Genomic DNA, 4,950 nt, shown 5'->3' with positions numbered 1-4,950 from the left:
CAATAGATGTAGAAAACAGCATTTGACAAAATTCAACATTCTTTCATAATAAAGATTCTCAACAAATTAAATATAGAAGAAATGTACCTCAACATAATAAAAGCCATATGTGACAAGCCCACGGTTAGCATCATACTCAATGATAAAAAGATGAATGATTTTTCTCTAAGATCAGGAAAAAGACAAAGACAAGGGTGTCCATTTTCTACTTGTATTCAACATAATACTGAAAGTCTTAGCCAGAGCAATTAGGCAAGAGGGAAAAATAAAAGGCATTCAAATTGGAAGGAAAGAAGTAAAACTGTGTTCACTTTGGCAGCACATATACTAAAACTGGAATGATACAGAAAAGATTAGCATGGCCCCTGTGCAAAGATGACACACAAATTCGTGAAGCATTCTGTGTTTTTGGAGGCCATTATCCTAAATGATGTAAGTCAAGCTCAGAAAACCAAATACTGTATGTTTTCACTTATAAGTGGGAGCTAAACTATGGCTACATATGGTCATACAAAGTGGAATAATAGACATTGAAGATTCCAAAGATGGGAGGGAGGGGGTGTGAAGAATGAAAAATTACCTGTGGGGTACAATGTGCTCTTCAGGTGATGGGTACACTAAAAGCCCAGATATTACTGCTATAAAATATATCCATGTTCCTATCTCTCTGTATCCAAGCCAACATTTGTTGTTTTGGGACTTTTTGATAAAGGCCATTCTTACTAGAGATAAGTGATATCTCATTGTGGTTTTGATTTGCAATTCTCTGATGATTAGAGCTGTTGAGCATTTTTTCATATGTTTCTTGGTTATTAGTCTATTTTCTTTTGAAAAGTTTCTGTTCATGTCCTTTGCCCACTTTTTGATAGGGCTGTTTGATTTTTTCTTCCTGATTTTCCTGAGTTCTATATAGATTCTGGTTATCAGCCCTTTATCAGATATGTAGCATATGAATATTTTCTCCCATTCTGTAGGTTGTCTATTTGCTCTTGTGATAATTTCCTTGGCTAAGCAGAAGCTTTTTAATTTGATCAGGCCCCATTTATTTATTTTTGTTGTGGCTGTGATTGCCTTTGGGATCTTCTTCATAAATTCTTTGCCTAGGCTGATGTCTGTAAGAGTTTTTATAGGAACACTCGTACATTGCTGGAGGGACTGCAAGCTAGTACAACCTCTGTGGAAAGTAATTTGGAGATACCTTAAAGACATACAAGTAGAGCTACCATTTGATCCAGCAATCCCATTACTGGGCATCTACCCAAAGGAAGAAAAGACATTCTATAAAAAAGACATCTACGCTAGAATTTTTATAATGGCACAATTCACAATTGCAAAGATGTAGAAACAACCCAAGTGCCTATCAATACATGAATGGATTAAAAAAATGTGGTAAATGTATACCATGGAGTTCTACTGAGCCACAAAAAACAATGGCGATATAGCACCTCTTGTATTATTCTGGATAGATCTGGAACCTATTCTACTAAGTAAAGTATCCCAAGAATGGAAAAACAAACACCACATGTACTCACCATCTAATTGGTATTAACTCACCAATACTTAAGTGCACATACAGTAGTAACATTCATCAGGTGTTGGGCAGGTGGGAAGGGGGTGAAGGGGATGGGTATATACACACCTAATGGGTGTGGTGTGTACCATCTGGGGCATGGACATGCTTGGAGCTCTGACTTGGGTGGGGCAAAGGCAGTATATGTAACCTAAGCATTTGTACCTATGAAATATGCTGAAATAAAAAAAAATCCATGTAACTAAACTGTACTTATACCCCCTAAATACATTAAAATAATTTTTTAAAGAAAAAATAATAAAAATTTATGAGATTAAGAAAAAGAAGTAAAACTGTTTCTGTTTGTAGATGACATGATCTCATATATAGAAAAAACAATTCTAAAATTCATGGAACCACAAAAGACTTCAAATAGCCAAAACAATCTTGAGTAAGAACAAAGCTAAAGGCATCATACCTCCTGATTTCAAATTCTATTACAAAGCAATAGTAATCAAAACAGCTTGGTCATGGCAGAAAAACAGACACATAGACCAATAGAATAGAATAGAGAGTCCAGAAATTAACCCTCACATATATAGTCAAATGATCTTTGACAAGGTTTCAAGGCTACACAACAAGAAAAGGATAGTGTCTTCAAAAAATGGTATTTGGAAAACTGGATATCCACATGCAAAAGAATGAAGTTGTACCCTTGCCTTGCACCATACAAAAATTCACTCGATATGGAATAAAGATCTAAGCATAAGATCTATAACTATAAAACTCCCAGAAGAAAACTTAGGAGAAAAGCTTCATGGCATTAGATAAATCAGACTACATTAAAAAAACTTCTGCATAGCAAAGAATACAGTCAAAAGAATGAAAAGGCAACCTGTGGAATGTGAGAAAATATTTACAAACCATATATCTATTAAGGAGTTAATATCCACAATATATAAAGAAGTTTTACAACTCAATAACAATAGCAACAACAACAAAAGAACAAACAATCCAATTCAAAAATGGGCAGACAACTTCAATAGATATTTCTTCAAAGAAGATATATAAGTGGCCAATAAGCACATGAAAAGATGCTCAATGTCACAAATCTTCAGGGACATGCAAATCATTATTTAGGATGCCCACTATCAAAAAGAGAAAAGTGTTGGTAAGGATGTGGAGAAATTGGAACCCTTTTGCACTATTGGGAGAAATGTAAAAGAATGCAGCTGCTATGGAAAATGATATGGAAACACCTCAAAAAATTAAATACAGAATTACCATATGATCCAGCAACCCTGCTTCTGGGTATATATCCAAAATAATTGAAAAATAGTACCTGAAAAAGAGATTTGCAGCATTATTGACAATAGTCAAGAGGTGGAAGCAACCTAAATGTTTACTTAAGGATCACTAGATTAAAGAAAATGTCATATATACATACAGTAGGTTATTATTCAGCCAAAAAATTGAAGAAAATCTTGTTAAATGCTACAACATGGATGAACCTGGAGGATATTATGTGAAGTGAAATAAAGCAGTCACAAAAAGACAAATGCTTCATGATTTCACTTGCATGAGTAAAGTAATCAAACTCTTAGAAACAGAAAGTAGAATGGTGGTTGCCAGGGGTTGGGGGTGCAGGAACCAGTGGCTGTTTCTCAATAGGGTTTCAATTTTGCAAGATGAAAGTTCTAGAGATCTATCATATAACAATGTACTTAAGGTTAACACTACTGTACTGTACACTTACAAATAGTTGTGATTATAAATTTTATGTTATGAGTTGTTTTTTACCACAATTTTTAAAAAATGAACAGAAGATTATTCTGGGTGGATCTGACCTAATCATATGAGCCTTTTAATAGCAGTATTTTCTCTGGCTGGAAGCAGAAGGGAAGTCAGAGATTCAAAGTATGAGAATGATTTGATGCACAGTTGCTGGTTTGAAGATGGAATAGGTCATATGGCAAGGAATGCAGGTGGTCTCTAGGAGCTGAGAGGTGCCCCCAGATGATAGCCAATAAAGGAATGGGATCTTAGTCCTACAACTACAAGGAACTGAATTCCACCAACAGCAAGAATGAATTTGGAAGCCAATTTTTCTTCCAGAGTTTCCACATTAGAACTCAGCCCAACTGATAACTTGATTTCAGCCTTGTGACACCCTAAGCATCAGGGAACCCAGTCCTGCTGAGCCAGACTGCTGACTTACTGAACTGGGAGCTAATAAGTGGGGACTGTTTTAAGCCACTAATTTTGTGTGAACCTTATTACATAACAAATAGAAAACCAATACATTTGATTTATTATGCAACAAAATGTTTGCTGATACAAGGTAGAATTTCTATGTATAATTCTAACAGAATTATTTGTAATAAAATTTGACCTATGTGAAAAGGATACACAAAATGTGACACATTCTGGGTCATAGGGGTTAGTTCATCAAAAGAAATATAAGACTATACTCTTATCCCTTGTTTAATGACTGATTAATTTCAAAAACAAGTTGTTTAGGGTAATACCATTACATGAAAAAATATTTTAGTTAAAAAATCTTTTTTAACATGAAAATAGAGAAAATTTATCATCAAGATACAGAAGAGAAATTGTAACAGTTTGCAATATGACAACGAAAAATGTTTTTTAACTTTTTATTTTGTAATTATTATAGATTCACAAAAAGTTATAACAATACTACAGAAGGGTCTCCTGTACCCATAACCTAGCTTCCCACAATGGAAACATCTTATATAACTTTAATACATTATTGTAACCAGGAAATTGACAATGGCATAATACAGTTAACTAGACTATAGATCTTTCTCTGATTCCATCAGTTTTTGAATGCACTAATTTATTTTGTATGTGTGTGTACAGTTCTATGAAATTTGATCACATGTGTATATAGATTTATACAACCACCATCACAATCAAGACAGAACTGTCATGTCACCACAAAAGAACTCTTTTGTGCTACCTTTTTATAGTCGCATCTTCCCACTCACTCCTCAAATCCTGGCAACCACAAATCTGTTCTCTTCTATAATCTTGTCATTTTGAGAATGTTACATACAGTATACTACACTTTGAGATTGGTTTTATTCATTCAATATAATGACCTTTATCCACACAAGTTTTTGCATATATCAATAGTTCATTCCAGTGTACTGATGTACCACAGTTTGTGTATCCATTAACTCACTGAAAGTCATTGAGATTGTTTCTAATTTTTGACTTTTACACATGTAAATCTGCTAAGTACATTCATATACAGGTTTTTATGTAAATACAAGTTTTCACTTCTCTAGGATAAATGTTCAGAAGTATGATTGCTGGATTATATGGTAAGTATATGTTTCACTTCTTAAAAAAATAGCCCAACTGTTTTCCAAAGTGGCTGTACAATTTTACATTCCTAACAGAAATGCACTTGA

At 34.0% G+C, this 4,950-nt stretch overlaps 1 non-coding gene across 1 annotated transcript; it reads left to right on the top strand.

Moving 5' to 3' along the window:
- The first annotated feature begins 303 nt into the window (after positions 1-303).
- LOC142866034 (U6 spliceosomal RNA) lies at positions 304-410 on the top strand. The gene has a single exon (XR_012916106.1). It is a non-coding gene; the product is annotated as a U6 spliceosomal RNA (small nuclear RNA).
- The last annotated feature ends 4,540 nt before the right edge of the window (positions 411-4,950 follow it).

Source organism: Microcebus murinus, chromosome X, assembly GCF_040939455.1.
Source record: "Microcebus murinus isolate Inina chromosome X, M.murinus_Inina_mat1.0, whole genome shotgun sequence".
In the NCBI taxonomy this organism is placed as follows: Eukaryota; Metazoa; Chordata; class Mammalia; order Primates; family Cheirogaleidae; genus Microcebus; species Microcebus murinus.
This window is presented reverse-complemented; position numbering and strand designations above follow the sequence as displayed.